The 22,719-nt window shown below is 41.0% G+C and overlaps 1 long non-coding RNA gene across 1 annotated transcript in view; it reads right to left on the bottom strand.

Annotated features, from left to right (window-relative positions):
* Positions 1–22,719, bottom strand: part of LOC127358703 (uncharacterized) — a 73,489-nt gene that overhangs the window by 2,288 nt on the left and 48,482 nt on the right. The gene's annotated exons all lie outside the window — the stretch shown is intronic.

Here is a 22,719-nt window from a genome sequence, read left to right as displayed (position 1 = left end):
AGAATCCAGTCAACCTCCAAGACCTCTTCACAAGATAACTGTGGGTGGAGATATGCTGACAGTTTGCTGAAGTCACCAAAATCATAATCATAAATGAGTAAGTTGTTCTGCCCTAACAGGTGCAACAAAACCAGCACAGGAGACTTGGTGAAGCAGGTGCTGTACTGGGCCACAGCTACAGTCTGAAAACACAAGGCATTACAAGGGTTTAAATTAAAGGGTTTGGTCATATTAATCCCAAGCCTTACACACTACCAACCTACATATAATTTATGCGCAGTGTAAAACAGTAACAAGAAACCCACAAAAAATCTGAATTCTTGGAATGTGCTTGAACATACAGACTACACTTTGTGCCACCAATTTTCCTTTCCATCCTAGTGACAGGTGCTATGTCAGCCAGACTGGGTGTTCAGGGATTTTGAGGCCATCTCAGGTCTCCCACTGTCTGGTCCCAGACAGAGCAAAGGAGAATAAATGCACAAAGATGCATAACAAAGAGCCTTTTCTATTGTACTCTGAGATTTGTAATTATTCTTTGTGCTGTCGACTGCATGTCAGGATTCACAAGAAATACTGTACTGTATATAGTAACAGGACAAGACCTCTCGCATGAAAAGAAGGCCCTCTGCTTTTTAGATGCATAATGGCCCAAATCATTTTAGACTTTGTTAAGTATCTAAATTATTCAAATTATAGTTTTATCCAATTAATTCCCAGTCCATGGCCTGATTTTCCACAGTACCACTGGGCAAGATAAAGAAACCAAAGTTTGGAACAAATCTTTGCACAGGGGAAGTCATGCTCTGAGTGCATACACTGAATAGTCAAATTCTGAATAGAACTAGCTCAAAGAGTAAATCTCTAAATAATATGTAAATCAGCATCCAACAGTCATACTGTAAGCCTTCCTTTCTACTCACACAGTGATGACATCCAATTCAGTCCAAACCACTGTCATCATAGTGGTTGAGTTGGTCTTCCAAATCAGTTTCTCTAACCAATGACAAATCCTTCTCATGCTGGGCAAGACCAAAACAAACAAGTTGGGAACAGAGTGAACAGAGCTGGGCCCACAAATCAGCTACAATCAACTGACACTGGGAGACTTGGTTGGTCCGTTAGAAGTAGGGATGGATTGTTTAAATATTTTTGATACTGGTACTAAAATGTTCGATACCAGTTGCTGAACAATACTTTTCCCAATAATTATTTTATAAAATGATTTTTTTTTTTAAAATAAGAAATTACATTTGTGCACTGCTCCTAGTACTTGCCTAGTAGCAGAGTGAGACATCTTACTTTATGTTTCTTTCTAAATCTGTAACACATTTTCTGATACTCCGTAGTATTGAAGCAATTCGGTAGATGCCGTAAAAGTCTCAAAGTTGAGTACCCAGCCCGAGGTAGAAGCAGCTGATAGCAGCAGTAGATATTAGATTTATGCAGCCAGATGTTCATGCGTTCAAGCAGCTAGCATCCTTGAAAATTATACTTCTAAACTACTATTTCTAGCATAAAGTTGTTTTGAAAGCTTCATCCAACTCTTCTCCTTCACCTTATCTTAATGAGTAAAGCTTAAAGACACAAACAGGATTCGGCAGGGCGGAATGTAAATCATACAGATGTAAATTTCAATTTCATTTCCCCAACACTGACAACTTTTCCATTCCATCTGAGGTTTGAAACTGGCTGATGGATTTTTTAATTAATGAGTAAGACTGGCTCACTGGGCCTGGACCTCTCATTGTGTTTGGCTCCAACTCGGCCTATTACTACTCCAAGTGATGCAAATGCTGCTTAACTCCTAATCTAAATTGCAGTAAAATAAGCTCCATGGGTAAATCCATGGATCTTATTTATATTGTCAAGAGGCAGGTTACAAAAGCTTTTCTGGTTTAATGAGAGGTGTTTCCTGACATGATGTAACCCTAGTCATTATAATGAACGGAATTCAAATATCCGCTGCCAAAATAATTAGGAAACAGCAGCACTGGTAAAGATTAGTTGAACCTATAAGCTTCTTCCTCTTGAAGCCGGTCTAGCAGACCTGAAGCCATTCGGGAATCAAAGAGGGAAATCCCTGCCTCTGAGCACATATCAGTCTACAAAGCTTAGCTGTAGTTGTGCAGTAAACACATTGGTTTATTTTACTCTGCAATCTGCATTATTCAATATCACATCAAAGGCAGTAAAAACACACACTTTAATGTACTAGTTTGGGGATTGTACTAGTGGCCCATCAGCTTCGTTATCTCATAAAACACACAGCTTCCATGGCGGACTTTTTGCAACATCAACTTTTTCAACTGGTACAGCTACACAATAAAGAATATCAATATGCCAGCACAACCAGGCCTTCTTAAAAAACACCTTCCCAGACACACACACACACACACACACACACACACACACACACACACACACACACACACACACACAGGACTTTAAAAGTCAGAGGTAAGCTGAAGAAAAAAAAGACAAGTAAATGGAAAACAGGAGTGACAGATGAGGAAATAGAAAGTTCTGCGTAGCCAGGAGGGCAGGGGAGGAGTGAAGTGTAGAAAACAGAGTGACAACCTGCTGGATGAGTATGCCCATAGAGGGGAGGCTGCGGCACTACGAAAGCCTGAGCGGCTGACGCGGGACGAGAGATTGAATTGGCCCAGTGTCACCCTCCATATACCAACCAGTGAACTGGGAGTAATGGGTGAGAAATGGAAAGAGGGAATGTGGAAGGAGAGAGAGAGAAAGAGAGGTAAGGAAAGGAGGGAAGGCCACCAAGTGTCACCCTAATTTTCTGACCAGTGAGGTGGGAATAATGGAAGGGAGGAGAGAGGCAACTCTGAGGGCTGATGGGTTGGGAGAGGTTGGATGGAGGTAGCGAAGGGGGCAGGATGATAGAGAGCTGGCTATGATTGCCTCGCACCGGGGGTGGTTTTCCAGACTCCCATGATCACCAAAGCCCTTTCACCCCAGACCCCCACCTTGCTGTCACACTGATGTGATGCGGCCATGGAGAAATAATAAGAAAAAAAAAAAGAAAAAAGGTTAGAAGGTCTATCCACGTGGAGATAAAGTGATGCACAGATGAGGAGGTGCTGTTGAGGCAATCAGTGTTAGAGGGCATGTGGGGTTACAGGATTGGATAATCGATAAGGCTGAACCCTCCAGCTTTGGGGATTTGAACCCATATCCATCCCCTGGCCACCTCAGCTTAACAGACTTATCTTCAAGACAAGAGACTATTAGATTTACTGTCAACAGAGCAATTCAAAAGATTAATATCACTCTATCAGCTGCCGTGGCAAAGTTCTCTTACAAAGGAAGGCATGTTTGAGTAACAGGTCCAGGCAGGAAACTAATGTTACAGAAAAACAGGATTGGACATACAGCTCAGTCATCTTGGGGTATAAAAACACTTCAAGTTTAGTAATGGTTTGGCCTGGCTAATGGTGCTGTTCTGTCTCATGTCTGTGATGTATATCTAACACTCAGTGGTCTTGGAGCATTCATACGGCAGTGGAGAAGAGGGGGATTTTTCTGACACTTTGAGGTGTCAGATTGGTGCAAAAAGCTCAAATCTTGTTTTATCGTCTTTGTCTTTTTATCTTTTCATTTTCTCAAAAGGTTGTAACATCTTAAGGTTCATTCGTCTCTTACTACTCACACCAAAATGTTTCCAAGCTTTCTCTAATGACTCTCACAGTATGACGGTCGGTTGTTCCTGTGCAATTACTGTTTCAAAAACTGAGCTAATATGTTTTCGGTTTTTGCAACACAGTACTGCCAAAAATCATTTTAATAATCTCGGATGATCTTTATCCTTGCCAAAAACTGTTATTAAAACATCTGGTTATTGCCTGTATTTTTGGAGAGATGTTTCTCTTGTGGCTGCTGTCATGTGGATAACTGGCTGCTGTGTCAACTGGCTGACTGGCAGGATGGGTGAATTGATGATAGGAGCGCAGCTTGGACACTGGTTGACGGGTCTAATTTCAGCAGTGGACTCAGAGATACTGACAACTGTACGCAAGCAGATGGGAGCTATTACCGATATTAGTCCATTCTCCTCCGTCTGCTCTATCTTAGTAAACATTTGTGTTGCTGGTGGCAGCAGGGATGGAGTGGGAAAGAAATCAGACGGACTCAATGCCACAGCCAGAAACTCCCTAACCACTACAGATGGAGAATGAAGATACAAGTCTGAGTCTGTCAAAAGGTTTCAAAACAAAGCGTTTGAACATTGAAGTAACCTTCAAGCTGAAACAAGGTGTGCAAGTCTGCTGGAGTCATATCAATGGTACAAAAAAGTGTGTGATAATTCTTCTTGAGGGTAAAAGCTTGGATCTGAGTCTTATTAAATGACTCCCCCTGTTAGCTAATAGTAAGTGATTATTATAAATTAACTGAATAAAATAATTTCTATTTATGCTCAAATTGTGATACGCAATTGTAAACAAATCTTAGAAACTTCCTCTCCAAACGCAACGCTCCTGACCACCACCACCTGCTAAATCAGCGGCACGGTACAGGGTCTAGACGTGTCCTGTTATGCTAAACATTGCCATTGATTTTACACAACCCTGCCTCCTCATACAAACACAAACACAAACACACACAAACACACACCCACACACACCCACACACACACACACACACACACACACACACACACACACACACACACACACACACACACACACACACACACACACACACACACACACACGACGTACACCTACACATACACCATGCTCTGAAGTCCCTCCTTTATGGGCTCCACAAATCTTCTCCCTCATTTCAGCTCCTAATCAATAACAACCATGCAATTCCTTCTAAACTGCACATTTGCTCCCCAGGCTCCAGCACCATATGCTCTCACCGAAACACGAATTACCAGAGCTGTGTGAGCCTATACAACACCGTAAATTGATTATCTGGTTGAGAAGTACAGTGAATTTATTATTACTTTATTGTCTGCTTACATGTCCTGCACGTTTTTTCCTGTTGATAATGGATTATGGCGGTGCAACAGACAGGTACGATTCCAAAAATCCCTCTGCTGCATAAACATGGAAACATGCATAAGCCACAGCAGGAAATGGTTTTCAAACTATAATTGATTTGGCTCAACACTGTGACAGATGTACACTTTACTGCTCTTCCTCAAGTCACAATTTCAAACCATTACAAAACATTTTTTAGCCATGAACTATACAAATACATTCAAAACAATATGGACAAAATCAAAAGTGTTTGCACATTAAAACACTTTTATAATGACCTGTAGTATGTGTTTGTTCTTAACAGGAAAACTGGAACAATTATTGTTATCATGGTACTTGAGAGTACTTGTGAGTGCAGGCATTTCAGTAATATTACCATTGCCAATCAAAAAGAATTTCTTAGTTTTGCCATCACCCTCTCTGAATTTGAAGTAATTATTCAGCACTTTATCACATCTGGACCCCTAATTTTCTTTCATGTTCGCAGTCTTCTCAGCTGACATGGACATGCTCTTAAATTAAGTAGCTACAGATAATTAACAGCAAAATTTACTTTAGTGCCATGAAACAGAAAATAAATATCAAAAGTATGTAATGCACCACTGCTCCTACATAGTACGCTGTGAGTAAAACAATGTAAATAAAATTAAAAATAAAATTAAAAATATTCTGCTGTTTAGTACAGAGTCAAAAGCTGTTCATCAATCATTGTCAAAGAAATCAGTGTTTCTGTGAGCTGCTCCGGTGGGGCAGCAGACAAAGGGCAGCCCTCTATCATAGTCAGCCACCTGTGGGCTTCTGTCCCTGGCTCACTCACACTCCTCATTCCCACCATGTTAGCCTGTCTACAATGGACAGGAGCCCATCAGCTGGGCTCAGTGCTGGCTCGTCTCTATGGGCCAACTGCTGCATGATACACAAAGACGCATCCCGCCAGGCATAATAACACAGAGATTAGCACAAATACCCCCCACCCAAAAAAAACAACACACCATACGTGAACAAAGCCGCACACATTTTCACAGCTTTTCCAGCACCAACATTATGAATATGAATAACCCTCTGGCCTAGACTTTACCAGGCTGTGCCATTCTGTGCTCCGTTCAAGCCCTCAAGATGTCAACACACAGACAGAAGGGCAAGCTGAGAAACAAATCTGACAACACAATGTGGGCCTGCAACCGGCTATGGGTATTAGCCAGTGATCAGGGGGGCTAAAAGAAAAGGCTTGTCCTAGCATTGTCCCGATGTGCCAGTTGTGTATACAATAAATGCCCATGTGGTGAACTGAAAGTTTGCATTTCAAGGGGCTAACTTGTCAGGAGACTTGTGACGACAGCTTGCTGAGAGGGTACAGATTGTAGAGGGGTAGAAACGATGGCAGGAAGATCGTCCTCTAATCCAATTCAGTGGCAGCCATTTGAATAATTGATGTGGGGACATAAATTGGTCCATTCCAGATGTCCCCTGCTCCCTTAATCAATACTGATTCCCTTAATCAATGGCTGGCTGGCCAGCCCAAGGCTTTGGCTGTTCTCCCCCCACACAGCAATGCTGCAGCCAAAGCTTCCCACAGTCGAGTCACAGGTGGTTGGCTGTAAAGTGGCTGTTTGCGGTGATGTGCTCTGGGTAATTGAAGCTCTTACCCGGCGGGGTTGGGGTGGTGAGAGCGGCAGTGGGGGACTGCAGATTGGTCTGGTGTCTAGAGGAGGCACATGGCTTCCACTGGGAAATGACTGCAGACAAATTCCAAGACTGACTTGAAAAGAAAACTTTCATCACATACAGGCTGACTTGATTAATTAAAAGACAGAAGAACATGGAAGGACGGTAGGTTGGAAGCTAGCTAAAGTCAGTGATAGTCAACTGTCTTGGAGATGTGGGGAAAGGGCATGGAGGGACTCTCATATTGGTTCATGCCACATAAATAACCTGAACCTGCTCCTTTCCATGCTAATAATCTTCAACCGTAAGGCCTGACAAATGTGGAGTACACACACAGGCAGATAATGGTGGGCATAGGGAGCCGTGTGCCAGGATGCCAGGACAGAGTGGAGCATAGCAGTGTGTGACAGCTGGGTGGCACAGCTGGGGGAGACAGATAACCCCTCAGTCTGTACGAGCTGACAAAACAGCCACATCCCTCCTCAGAAGACTGAACATAACTTCACCTGGCTCTGCTCTCTTTCTCTTCCTCCCTCTGTACCCGTCGCTCTTGTTGTCCCTCTAAATGCCTCTCTCTTTCAAGCAGCCTCTCATTTTCTACCTTCACAATCCCTGCGCCCGTTACATCCCTCACCCTTTTAACGTCCTCTTCATATCTGTCTCTTTTCCAAATGTAGCCCCTGGCTGACAGGACACCGTCAGACTACACCTGGCCAGAGTAGTCCTGAGGCTGTCAGCAGGACATTGCAGTGATCCATCAATGTTCCCTCTTCCTTGGCCAAAAACATATCTCTGTCCGTCCCAGACTCACAGCCATCAACAGGTACAAAGTACAGGAAGTAAAAAGAACCACCATGCTTTAGCCAACAGAGCATATATGCTGCTTATCAGGAAGGGGACATACATCTATTACTAAAAATACAAGCTGTAGTAATTGAGCACTACCAGCACAGCGGGTAGAAAAACATCAAAGCCCTTACATACTGTTGCAATATAAGTATATATGTATTGGATAAAGTAAGTACATATGTATTGAACAAATGCCTACTACACACCAATCACAGTGATATTTGCAAGCTGTGTTTCTAATCGCCAGATAAATGTAAATCCAATTTTTCAATCTCCTTTTAACTCTCTTTGGTCTCCACCAGTCTCTGAGGAAAATATCTAGGTTGTCTTCTTACAGATTTTCAGTGTTCTTCACTAGCTAGTCGCTTACTTTGTCCGTCCGCCATTTGCGGTGCGTTGTATGTAGCATGCAGTCTTGTTTGCAGAAAATGGCTGCCAGCAGAGATAGATGAGACGGGCTGAGACACCAGCATACAATAATGTGCCATAAAACCAAAACAATAAGTTAAAATAGGCTACAAAGCACCACAAAGTTACAGATTGTATCAGTTTTCTGAGATTTTGGCACTATGAGTGACCCTTCTTTCACATTACACAGCCATTTAACTCAATGTAAATATTAAAAACTGAACAATTATTGCAGGTTCAAGACTGAATATTTACCAAATCATGGACAGATAATATTCCATCATGCTACCTTGAAACAGCTTGCTATCATTATAATGGGCTGTTGAAGTGTTGTAAACACTGCTGTTTGACTACCTAATACTACATTCCTCTAGCCTAACGTAAACTGAAATGGGTAAGCACACTTGATTGTATGCATGTTGGTCGTACACAACACATCTATATAAATTGTATGCAGTGTTCAATAATCTCCTCTCTTAAACATGGCCCTTGGCTCTGAAGCCCTGCTTGGAGCTGCCTGGCTCCCTGACAGCATCCTTGGAGGGAGGTGTTGCCATAATCGATTTACACAGCAATCACAGATCTGCACACAGCGACCTTCAACAAGTCCTTGAACACAATCTCTCTGTGCTGATCAAAAGCCATCAACAGAAAGTGATTAATGAATTGGTTGTTTATGCATGCAATTAAAGTCACAATAACAGCAATTTGTCAATAGCTTTGCTGCAGAAGTGATTATTACACTTGTGTCTGACAGGATGAAAAGAGGCTACATTATGTCTGGCTGGATTTACCAGCAAATGTCACCTAAATGACAAGTGAATCACTCTGAATTTTGTAAAACAGAGCGGGAGCACTCACAGACGAAGAGAGAGAGAGAGACAGTGAAGGGAGGTTGTTTCTTTTGAAGTTATTAAATATTTAAGATTGAAACCAAGTCCCTTTTATAAAAAGCAGCTGCAGCAATAAAATCCCAAGCTGTCTGAACCACCAACTTCAACAAACTTATAGAAGAGCCCCATTATTTGTGACTGCAGGAGAAAAGCTGTCAACTTCATACTGGTATTTCCTCCCAGTTCTGTGCTACATAAATCCCTATAACGTCTGGCATTTATTTTACTGGCTACCTGCAGGGGGAAAAAAAAAATGGGTGAAGGCTTGCTGTATTCTGTCAAGGAGGAGATATGGCAGAGCGAGACACTTGTTGTGAGACGCTCGCTCACTGTCAGTATCCATCTGTTTACCTCGCTGCCAAAATGGTGGTGGTGATGGAAAACAAGCGTTCTCTTCAAAGGCCATTAAAAATGAATGAGCAGATCACACCGGGCTTTCCAAAGCACTCAGGCCATTTTATGCCTCAGGTTGAGAGATCACCACTCCCACTGTAAAACATCTCACCATAACAAGATAATATCAAATCCCCCGCTGCTCCAAGATAGAAACACACGCACAGCTAATGAGCCAAGCAATTAACTTCCAAACGTGCAACAAAACTTTGTCACCGGGGAGATAAACAGACCTGCTGTCTGTGTGTGAGGAAATATAAAAGATTGCAACCCTGTTTTAATCAGTCTAAAGAGGGGAGAGCAAGCGGGAGGACGAGGTTTTTCGGACTCAATCTGCTAATCGATCATCTTGACACAGGTGTTGACAACCTGTCATCGGGAGGTGACAGTGTTATGTCCAACAGCTCGTCACAGAAGTGTATGTGACAGATCTGGTGTTGTGTTTGACTCTTAATGGGCCCTCGGGTCACACAGCAGCCAGCCAGGGTGTCATTTAGGGGTCCAGAGGTCGCAGTTTGGTCTACCAAACACACACAGCGCCGGTGGTAACCAGGGACATCATTGTCAGTGGGCAGGGAGAAGGTGTGTGTGTGTGTGTGTGTGTGTGTGTGTGTGTGTGTAGCTTATGCGTGCGTGCCATGGCAGTGTGAAGATGGAGGGGGCTGTCTGTAAGGAAAAAGAACAGATTGACGGAGCGGAGAGGGAAATGCACTTTTCAAATGTCACCTCGCCTTGCCACCCTTTACGCTGAGAGAAAGAACGGTGTGAAATAGAGCACCCAGATAAAATAGCTTGAGGAGAGAAGAAGGAACATGACTCTACCCATTTTTAGAAATTCATAGTATATACTAAGTGGAAAAGAATTTTTTTGTTAACACCTTTTAAAGTACAGTATTTTAAGCTTATTTTCCCTCTTTCTACAATTTATCCTTATAAATAAATACAATACAATGTCAATGTGCACATTATTAGGAACGCTTTAATAAAGTGCACTGATGAGATGAAACAAGTCAGCGCTGATTTGCAGGTCTAAAGAAATCTAGACAAATAGGTTAAAACTGGGCTAAATCAGGTTTAAAGTTCACATAGGTGATATAACTGTTTTTTGCACAGCATGTTAACATGTCATGAGTCATTATAATCAGATGTTGCTGAAACAATGGTTATGTTTAAATCTGCAAATCACCACACCAGTACTTACTGGCAAACTACATAAAGTCACTATCGCTTAATAGTTTTGCTCTAATTTTCACTATGTTACTATGCCCTTTATATTTTGTACAGTCAATGTACAGTAGCACCACAAACATTTATTTTAAGTCTTTTATGAACGACTAAAATAGCCAAAGGGTGGCACGCCATCAAAAACAATTGCTCAAATTGTTGCTGTAATGAGCTTCATTGGGTTTGTTGGTAGAAAAATAGCCTCATCCATGCTTACACATTTCCCTGTCACCTGAATGCCTTCAGCAAGGCATGACTAACATATTTGTAATAAGACGAAGTTTTGGCTTCAGTTGGAATGCTAATTCTCCTCATTGTATTCATCAATAAATTTCTTGTAAACGCCCTCAAAAAATAAATAGTATTATTCTGTAACTTAAGTACCTTTGAATAAAATAAAGTGAAGTCATGTTTCCTTCCGTCCTAACCCTTCCCTTCCAGGAACTACAACCTGCCAGCACATGTGTTTAATGATGGTCACAGGCATTTTCAAGTTTGCCTGGTTATTGTTACTACAGTATGATTCTGTTGTGTGTAGTGATTCATACTTGACTTTTATTGCACCTTGTTTAGAAAGTTATTCATCACCCCAAATAAAAAAAGGTTTGAGCCGTTTCCATCTTTTGTTCCAGTATTCATTTTCTTCACTGTAGAATGTTACAGTAACTATCCTTTTATATTTCAGCCCCAGGTCTAGGACCAAACTCCATTTACATTCTCCTACTTCACAGATTTGCCAACTTAATTCATTTAGATCATACCCCCACCAACTATTTCTGTCTTTTTCTATGTATCTCTCATACATACACAAACACACACATAAAAGAAAGAAAAGAAAAATCCCAATACATTTTGAAGAGAAAAAGGGTCCCTGAGGACAGAAACGATTCAGAGAATAAGTTCCAACTGACCTTCAAGGTATAGCTGAACAGCTTTAAAACTCAGACTAAGTAATGTAAATACTAATGGTGCATAACAGCTGAAAGGGTGAGTGTCACATCTGTGTTAAAGTCAACTCCAGCACCAAATCTTAAATCACTCATACAGTGTAGAACTATTCACAATTCTGGTACTGTGCCCTTTCATTCATTAGGAAACACTTGGCTGGTGAAGGAGATCCACGCACACTGTTTAAAAGTATATCGCTAATCCCAGCTGAGCACTGCGGTGTGATGTGTCATCTATCTGCTCTATGCCAGAAAGGAAGTTTGACACTGGCTCCCCCCGCACTTCAAAAACACATCAATCAAGTCAGTCAAAAATGTCAGAGACCTTCTACTTGTCATTGTGGGCTACTTTGCTGTGATTGATGGTCTGATGGTCGTCTCCCTCAGTCCCTACACCCCGTCTCCTCTCTTACCCATGCATCAATTTGCACACCATGTGAAAAATAACAAATGATAATGTTTTGAAAAATGATTCAAAATATCCTCTAGCAATTCAGATAAACAATTCCCTTTTACTAAAAAGGAGGGAGCAAAACAGAGACAGACGGCAACAGAGAGGGAGAGAGAGAGATGTGCCAGCATTGCTTTCTATATTGACATTTATGGCTTAGAGGCTGTGAGAAAATGTGTATGAGGGTGTCTGCGTGTGTGTGTGTGTGTGTGTGTGTGTGTGTGTGTGTGTGTGTGTGTGTGTGTCTTAAGAACAGAAGATGCTTTGAATATCTGATGCATGTTGAAGGCTGCAGTGGCCTCTATAGGCAGTGTGTGTATACAAAGACCCATTAAGCAGCATTCTCATGGGGAAGGTGTGATAGGGAGAGATCCAGGCCACTGTCTATACACATATCTGTCCATACTGACTCAAACTGGCCTCAATATCAATACTCTCGAGGCATTTTTCTCTTTCCCTTCCTCTCTTCCTCATTTGTTTGTCTTTCAAAAAATCTATTCAACCCTCTCTTCTTCCATCTGCCACTTTCTAAAACGTTGTCACTCATTTTTCTCTCGTCTTTTTGCTCTCTTCCTTGTGTCTCCTGCTAACATGATTTGTCTGTTTCGCTCAGTATCCACATGTATCCTCTCACTAGCATTCTGTTTTACATGCTGTTACCTTCCGTCCATCGCTCCGTAATGCTGCTCTCCCCCCTTCCATCCCTACCTCATTCCCTCACTCAGAACTGTCAAATGGCTTCATGAAATGAGCTGGAGAGATGATGAGAGAGATTGCAATCCTAATGGTGTGACATGAAGCATTGTCCCAGGCCGCTTTGATAAATGAAATTCGGCGAGCACTTGCTCTGCGGTGAACCATGCTAATTAGGCTCGGCAACCCAAACAAAGATGTCTCCTGCTAATTGAGGTGAGGTCAGAGGGATTGAGCAGAGTGTGGACATGCCTGTGATGATGTGTGTGTGTCAGAGAGGGAAAGCTCTAACTCATCCGTCTGTGGGCTGCTTGTATGTGTGTGTGTTTGCATGTGTGTCCACTGGGAATTGACTTGATACCCCCTTTGGGGAGCTGGTAATGGTGGTCTTTCCCTTTGAGTATTTGCTTTGCGGCTGGAGACAGAAGGTTAGTGGATGACCTTGTTTCCCAAATGCAAACTTGTCCCTTACACTGTAGCATGGTTACCATGCCACTTTTGCCATTATAATTCTAGTGGGGATCTGTGTGAGGTCAGTGCGAAAATTGAAAAAGCAAGGGCAAACCACTCACTTCATACTCAAATTACATAAGCTCACTTCCACATTGATTCCATCTATGCATTGAAATGGATCTGTGGAGGAACAGTGGGTTGTATACTGCCCAATTCAGTCTCTTAAATAAACATTATTGATATGTTTAGAGGCAATCCAAACGACCTCTGCTGTTTAGCCTCCCATCATTGATATTATTGGCATGTTTACAATAACTGAGTGGCCATGCATCTGTCATTCCCAGGATATCCATATGTCCATGATTGATCCGGAAATAATCAGAGAAATGCCTTTAGACAGTAATAAGCTCTCAGGTCATTAGGGACATGAGAGAAGTAGAAGGAGGGCTGAGGGAGTATGGAAAGGCAGGGTTGAGGGATTCAAGAAACAGGCTTTTAAATTTATATCATCATAGGTTTTCAATCAAGGCACAATAAATCTGTTCACACACTTAAAATAATAACTTCCTACTTTCAGTCAGAGAAAAAGCTGTGATTTCACTTTAAAAGCATTTCTATGTCTAGACAAATGTCTGTCAATCAAAGCAAGGTTACATACTCAACACAGTGCCAACAAAAGATGTGTCAATCTTTACTTTGAAAACATGAATCACTGATGATGCGCCCAAGCAACATATCAACAGGTGCCATATTATCGCCTGATATTGGCTTATGACAGATGTAGTGTATGTATGTTAGCAGCTATACAAATAGAGATTACGTACGTATGTTATATGTTTTTTATATATATATATATATATATATATATATATATATATATATAGTTTAACCTTCAAGTCTTCTCTCCTCACTATGCAAGTAGGTGCACAGCTATTCAGTGAGCTAAACAAACCATGTTGTACAGCAGCCAAGAACAGACAAACCAATCACTGGATCTAGAGAAGGCCTTTTGTTTCACAGGCATCGTAGTTTCACCTACTAGCTTAGAACAGGAGGGTGAGGCGAGGGGGTCGTAATCTGCAATTTTAATTTCAAACTCTCAAATATCAATATTGGCATCCAAGCTCCCATATCAGTTAGGTATAAACACACATACCATATTAACCAGTACATGTACATATTGTACATACATTGACTGATGAATATGAGATAAGGACATCTAGCTGGACTGTAGTCTGCATACAGGGAATCCAAATTACACCTGTCAGGTAATATGAGGTAGGACAAAGTTTCTCATTATAGTGGGTATCAATTTGTATAGCAGGAGTGAGTGTGATATTTACATACTGGCATCACAGGAGCCGACACTCTACCATTATTATGAATATGAGGTCAAGACAGGCTTGCTGACAGCAGCCAAGACACATTTTTGACAAGTACCTCCCTCAATGGTCTATTTCACAGAACCTTGAGCAAAGTGTTGTCTTGGTAACTCAAGGTGCACTATATCATTTGTCAGACAGGGTCGGGGGTGTAGGTTTAGATGGGGGGAGGAACTAAGGGCCATTAAAGCCCCACAGGGAGGGCTCATGCATATTTAAGTGGGTTAGATTAAAGGTTGGTCGTCTGGAAGTTGTGTGTGCCAACCAAGACCGAATCTTCTTCTGTGACATGTCATTAACCCTTTAATTGACTAATGGGCGGTGAGGTTGCCGATATGAGCTAATGTAGCCATTTCTCAATGCAAATTTTGGCAGTGTGCGCACACTACGCTTCAGCAATGGGCTGTAGAATGATAGGCACTGACATATGGACTCAAGGTGAAAAGGTCAAACTGTGACACTTGGATCTCTGAACATTCTTGTTTTATCTATACTACTGCAGGCCACCCAGACACTTGCAGGGTACAAGTGATTAACTAATGCTGTTTCTCAGTCATTCTATTTTTTGTCAATTAATGCCATTATCACTATAGCTCGCATCATGGTCTCTAGAAAAGAATGTTGCTATTACTCGAGTTATTGCTGAATAATCTATGGTATAGGGTAAAAGAGTACTGGTATGAGATCTGTATTCTATACCCTCTTGAGGAACACTTAAGACTTTGAGTCCTGGCCCTCTGAAGACTTAACCTGACACTGAATTTCAAGTTCTTAGATATTAGTTTTGGCATCAAAGATCCCATATCAGTTGGGTAAAAGTGTACCTACCATATTTACCAGTAATACCCCTGTACATACACTGACTGATGAATATGAGGTGCTTTAATGATTTTATGCATTTCCCGTACAAGATATTCAAATTTCAGCCAATTTCCCCCAAATTTCCACAAGGCAATGATCCTCAGAACAGCCCAGTGTGAGCCCAGGGGGGAGGCAGAGGAAAACATCAAACACACAGCCTTGGTGTGAACAGGACGCAGCATACAGAGTAGGGGTTAAGACATTTCTTTCATTTCTGTCACGACTGTCAAAACATGTGTATTTGTAACTGTCTATCTGGCTTCTGTGTCACTCCACATCCTGTAAGGACAACCAGCTCTATATTTCTATATGCCAAAGTAAATTATAGGGCTTTGTGTTTACGTGTGGGAGAGTGAGTGGGAGAGGGCAAGATTGGTCTGCCTATGTGAATAAGCATGCGAGTACAATATCTCTCACATCTCAAATCTCCTCCTAATCTTGTTATAATTGCCTGGTGAGCCTCTTTGCTATCCTCCACCTTAATGCCTCCTCTTCAACCTGACCTTGCTACTTCACATTCACCTCCACAACAATAGAAAATTCCACAGTTCATAAGGTAGACACAAAACTTCAGAGTTAAACACCAGATGAAACCTCATACTTTCCCCTTTTGGAGTAATTTAGCTTGTGTAAGCCTAGTAAGGAAAAAGGAAGAACATTGCTTTTTGAGAGAGTAGTAGACTCAATGATGTTATAACAAGCAAAACAATATTAAGAATAAAAAAATCTTGTAACAGAGGAGCCTAGATTTTGAACTTACAAATACAAGGGCTATGAAGCCTACCTAACTTGGAAAAAACACATCTAAAGTGCAGAAATGTATTGGTTTTTGTCTCAATCTTTGCATATTTTATTCTCCTCTTTGGGTCCACTGAGAACCACATCTGCTCAGCCTCTAGCCCTCTACCTAAGGCAAAGACTTTGTCCTGGAAAATTGCCTGTGGTAGGTCAAAGTGAAAACCTCCCCCCAGCCTCTCTAAAAGCGACAAAATTCTCTTTAATAAGCTTGACTGCAGTCTGAAAGACCAGCCAAATTTGTGGAAAAGGCCCAACATCGATGACCCATGGGGACCAGCCTCAGAGCCATGAGGAAACTGATCAATCGAAGCCAGAACCATCGACCTGGCTTGTCCCCCTTCAGAGCAGTGACCTCAACCACCACCTGTATTGTCCAACGGCAAAATGTCAGCCTAACACAACATGGCGAGACAGACGTTCCCCTTGATTTCTATAAAGAGTTTGATGCCCAACTTCGAAACTGCTATTTTCAATTAGAAAAGTTAAGTTGTTTTCTTCTTGTACCATTATTTATTATATTATTATTACCCACTTTGCACATTATACTGTTACTGTTGTGTGTGGATATAATACACATGTTGCTGTTTTGTAATTTTTGCACAGTGCAGGAAATCACTGAAAGAGTAAAGAACATTTAACTTCAGTCTGACCCTAGTGATTTTTTTCAGTCACTTGCCTGTGTTTTCAGACAATTTAATACAAAATATTGGAAAACAATTCTTAAAAAATGAAAAACCAGAGAAACAAACCTAGTTTACTCAGCACAGTTTTTTTTTAAAATCACATTTCCCACATTCTCACAAAGTGTGTGAGTGTGTGTATGTGTTTGTAAGTATACAATTGAATAAGAATGTTTTGGGACAGGAGGAAGCGCAGAGAGTCAGAGATGCCTGAGGAAGAGAGATAATTGGGAGTTTAGATGCTTAGAAGCTGCTTTTGTTGCCAGGGCGATAGACTTGCAAACACTGACCGATCCAATCTTCTTATACGAGAGAGAGCAGGAATAGGGAAAGAGATAGACAGAAGTCAATCAATCTTGGTAGAAAATTAGACATAAACTCAGGCAGACAGCCAGACAGCCAGACAAATAAATGCAAAAACATTAACAGACACATGCATCTGCACAACCTTTCCTGTGGCCAGGTAGAGACTTTGTGCTGGGGGACAGTGTTGTTCCAGAGAGATTATGAGGTACATGGGTGGCACAGATCCCATCAGGGCCTTAGGCATGCAGGCTAAAGTCAGTCAAGTCAGTAACACCTATGCAACGCCCAGGGGAGCACAGACAGAATTACATTCACCACATTCAATCTCTGAGCAGGGCCTCGAGATGCATGTGTTTCATGGAAATAATGTAGAAATGGGAAAACAATGAAATTGAGGAGATTATGCTCTCTTTCCAGCCTCATCAAAATTCTGCTCCCACTGGACCTATGCAAGCATTTTCAGAGATGCTACCTTTAAGTAGTAACCTTGTTTGTGGGTACCAAAGAACATTCCTAATTCAAACCCTCCGGGGATGGAGGCCACTCAATTCAGTAAAATGGAATATACTGAAATAAAATTGCATTTTATATTCATAATATTGAACATGCTGCACACACCTTCCAAACACTGTGGCTGAAAAGCTGAAAAACAAACATTCCTACTAAAAGCTGTTGGGGCACAGACATTTCAAGCCTTTCCAGAAACAAAGGAAACTCTAGTTCACTCATAATGCCCCAAAAATGTATGCAACCATCAAGACTATTTCCTTGTGGGGTTTGCTCAAGTTTCAAGACATATTTAAATTTCGATGTTGTGGAATTTGTATTTAGCTGCTTGATACAGCTGACATATAGCTTGGCTTTAAATGCGTACATTTATTTCCTTTTATTACAAAGTATGTTCATTTAGTTTTTGATTGTCATGCTTCCTTTTGCCTGAGGGTGGCCAGTATTACTTAATGAAACGAAAAAAAAATCAAATTTTTTGCATTTATGGTGGCCTATCATTTAATAACGCTAAAGGTAACCTGGCTGCTTTGTCTGTCATTGGCGATAAACATGCTCAGCCAATCTACAGTATCACTGCTTTATTTAATCTTCAATAACTTTGCTACTAATCAGAAACTAACCAGATGGCAAGGCAGTAATGAGTTTGCTTGTGGTGTGACTGCTTATATTAAGAACATTACAATTTTACAACATGACTGCACAGCTGTTGTAAACATACTGTATAACGCATTTTTTGTCCATCCACATAAAAATATTGTATGGCATCTAGTGTATTTTACTTCAAATTTCAAATTCAAATCTTCCATGTTTCTTAACAGCCCATACAACAAGAACTCATCCACATTCAACACATACATCTCTTGTCTAAGGCTGTGCATGTGGGTATGTGTGTGGTAATGGAAGGCAGACCATCTCCATGTGTCCCTTCCATCTGTCGCTTGCCGAATCATTGAGTCCAGGGGCCATGATCCAGCCCCCCAATATGTGAGATTGCTGGAGGGAGTAAGGAGGGGAGGGTCAACATCCATGTCACACTAATGGACATGGGGCCCACGACTGGGGTTTCTTCATGTATGGATAATTAAATAAATGCATTTATAACTGCAGGCACTGTTATTGTCAGTGTGTCATTCAGAATAGGCCGCGACCTCCAGAGTTTTGAGGACAGACGGATGGACAAAGCGACACCAGCAGCAAGACAGACACTTTCCTCAACCCGTAGCAGAGGTCATTAACTGGGACAGTGATCCACAGCAGCAGTCATTACTGTTGGAACTGTGATCCCCAGTACTGACATGCCATAATGTCCAGGCTGTATGGCTGTGTCAATAAGACAGAATGACCCGTTTCAGTGGTCATTACATAGTAGCAAACGGGTCACTGGCTTTGGGGACTGATGGAGGGAGTCTGAGGAACAGGGGGCAGCAGACATATTGTCATAGTCTGTAATTACAGGGCAGTGCCCATTCAATCATGCAATTGGTTGTGTGGGGAATGTGCACGACTGCACATGTAGCTGTGTTTGTAATATTGCTGTGTGATTGCTGATTCTTCTGTATGTTTGTAACTATGTGCCCCGATTAGTGTGTGTCACATAGCTGTGTCACATAGCAGCTCACAACAATCACATACTGTCGGCCACCAACAGTGGAAGATAACTGAGTACTTTAAAGTAAAGTACTGTGATTACAAAGTACAACTTTGAGGTATGTGTAAGTACCATTTCATGCTACTTACTACATTTTTGTGGAAAATATTACTTATTTTGCAGATCAAAATTTTGAATACCAGGCCTATAATGAACTTATAAATATTGTGCATTGTGTAAAACAAAAGACAATAGTACATTATATAAAGTACTTTAATTTAGCTCATTCTCAACCAGCTACAACTTTTAAAAGCTGCTTACATGTTAACACATCATTAGTATAACACATAATACAACAATGATGGGGGCCTACATAAGAATCAACTATGGGTACTTTGCTGAAAAAATCCTACATATTTTTGTTTAATATACTTACATACTTTTGCTTAAGTAAAAGAGTATATTTGTGGTTTTATTTTAGGATATGAATTCGTATTCCACCACTGCTGGCTACTTAACATTCATGGCAATTGTGACTAATCCTATATTATAAAACTGGGGAGCCCGAAGTCTGGCTCATACCAAGCAGCACGCCGTCAGCTGCCTGACTTTCCATCTGTTCATCAGATCCTTTCCTGAATTGTGTTGGTGGTGCTCAGAATTTGATTGCAACCTCTTAGCGCACTGGTTTTTACGTGTTTATTCCAGCTGTTCCAATCTGATAGGCAGCTGGTCCTTGTGTGTTTATGTAAGGTGTGTCTGTGCATGTTTGTGTTTGTCTTTCGATGTGTATATGACGGGGCAGTGAAAAGACAAACAGACGCAGAGTGAGCAGAGCATTTGTTATTAGTGACAGAACCAGGAACAACAAACGGAATAGTGGAACACATGGCTGATTGAGCTGAAGATGGCAATTAAGAAGTAGTCTGTGAAACAGCTCAACATTGTCATCACTCCTCAGATACTTTGCTCTAATTCTTTTAAAAAATGACATAGTTGGAACGGAGCAGTGTATTGGTGAACAACACGAAGGGGCCATGGCTCTGCTGATAGTCAAAATTAAGCTGCTGCCAGAGCCTTGAAGATGAGCTCGGGGAGGAAGAAAAACATCATGAGAAGAATTCAGAGGCACTCTCACAGTGTTGAAATGCAAAAGCTGACTAATAGCATTACATGGTTTCACTGCAACAGGCAAAGAATGGGAACTTTGACAGCCAATGAAAAACAAACTCGCCTCATGAGATACAGGCTTGTAAACAAGCTTTGTGTGCCAGATTTGAGGATGTGCTACTTAACTCGTGGTGCAGGTGTGGATTGTAGTTTACATACATTGTGCAGAGAGGGAAAGTATAGTCGCTGCGGTGGATCAAGACGCTGCCCCTTTTGCTCTCTTTGGCCCTAGCCATAGCATCAAATGCCTTTCCGAACCAAAAGAAAATATAGTTCTTAATTATAATTCTTATAATTACTACTAGTATGTTGTTGTCGCCAGTGCTCCTGAAGAACTGTTATTTTTCCTTGCGCACTTGCTTTGTGTGTGTAAAATGTCTGCATTACGATAACGGCAAATCTACTACTCTATCTCAATCTAGCCATTTTGCAGTTATGACTAGTTTCCATCTATGCAATGAATCGGTTGTAATGATTTATCTTAAAACCTTGTAAAATGTATTAAGATTTGGGGAAACTTTCAGTGCTTCTATAATTTCTTTAAATAATGAATCCCCATTCTATTACTACTCTATATGTACATCTAGTAGATTTCTTTGAGCTTGTAGTTGGTGATCACTGCAATAGGTGAATCATTGTCACTGGGTTGCTGTCTCTCATAATGTCTGTAATGGCCCTGATGCAGAACATAGACAGTACAGAGAATATTACAGCTATGTAAAAATCCCCCACATTGTCTTGTCAGACACTAGGTATGTTTTATCAGGTCCTGAAACCCAATTAAAACAAAGTATGTAAGTTCAAATCAGTATGTGTGTCCGGGGGAAAGCCAGCCACTTTTAGCCACAATGAAAAGATTTCCTCCAACAAAAGCATTGTACCAAATTTCAGCTGCACATTCTCTGAATTGTTATAATTCCCTTCATGGTCTCCCTTGCCATTTCATGAAAATATATTGCATGGGGTTATAGCAGCTCCTAATGTTGAATTAAATTTCTCACTTATGATAACTGGTCATATCTTCAGTCCCAAGAGAAATTTACCACATTTTGTAACTTTCCAAGATCTTAAACATATAATTAATTCAATTTCCTTGTCAGGGTCTTTTTCTTCTCTTTAATTAATGACATATCTTGAGCTCTATAAGACGGGAAGCTTCGTCTTCTGACAAATAATTGTCAGAATTATGACAGGCACTGGCGACACACCAACAGAGTAACACAATGAGAAAGAATCCAAACCTTATTGGATGAAATGACAAGATAACATAATTGACAAATGATTTCACTTTGCATGCATATAATTTAATTGTTTCTGGACTGTGGTTTGCTTTAGTTCCGTCTGGTCTAATGAGATATACACAAAAAGTGATTAGCATCACTTGCTGTACAACACCACTGAGCTTTTTATGAATTAATTTACACAACACCTCTTCTAATTGCTCACGTTTAGTTGAACTGAAACTGCTAGTGCCAATCATTAATACAACATAGAAGTTCAAAATGTTCTCTTGACCTTGACTCCTGACTGACATTCTATGTTTTGATCTCTGCTGTGTCTCCAGTGCAAATATCCCTGTACCCACAACTTCATATTCTCTCATAAACATAATTTCAAATATATTGTGTAGAGAAATAACTCTCCCCTAAAAGTCAATCATGGCAATTAGACACAAGTAGCCTGCTCTATGAATTTATCCACACATTGACGTATTCATTGACTCCGGCCTTCTCCGGGTAAGGATGGTAATTAAAGGTTCTTAGTCGAGTGGTCCGGGGTAATCTGGGGCCAGTTAAAAGCCTAACGTCCTGCACTGTGGGGCTTAATTGGTACTGTGCCATTTATATGATTAATAACTAACCAAGGTCTGCCACCTAAAAAGCACTCTTTACTCTTGGCAATTCATTACATGAAGGGCACTCTGGACTCTAATGAAAAGAAAATGTGTTGCTACAATAGCCTTGTTAATTTCTAGACATCATATTTGCTTTGATCCTATTTGCTGATTATCAATCAGTTTCATTGCTATCTGGCCCTGGGGGCATGGAGGCAATGCACTGTTTCATGGTGATATTGGCTTATTTGTAATTCTGTTGATGGACAAAAGGAATCATTTGGGGCTACCATTAAGAACGCAAAGCAATGTGGAATAGCATTTTGAGGGAAATTAAAGCGACCTGGGAAAATAGAAAATGTTAATGGCTGTCTTATAGTGGCCTTATGTCCAGAATGATTCTTTTTCCATGTTTTATTGTGTGTGTGTGTTTGCGTGCGCAAAAATAAATGTACTGTAATAGTACTGAGTAGGCTTCTAAACAAATTATCCCAGCAAAAATGTTGATAACAATTACATATTTTACCTGATGAAGGTGGACTAAAGGATGAAAACTATAAAATGAACTAGAAATGCAGTATTTCTGACTTTGGTACCCCCACCCC

This window comes from Dicentrarchus labrax, unplaced genomic scaffold (assembly GCF_905237075.1).
Source record: "Dicentrarchus labrax unplaced genomic scaffold, dlabrax2021, whole genome shotgun sequence".
Classification (NCBI taxonomy): domain Eukaryota; kingdom Metazoa; phylum Chordata; class Actinopteri; family Moronidae; genus Dicentrarchus; species Dicentrarchus labrax.
Note: the sequence above shows the minus strand (reverse complement) of the source record. Positions and strands in the feature narration are given on the sequence as shown.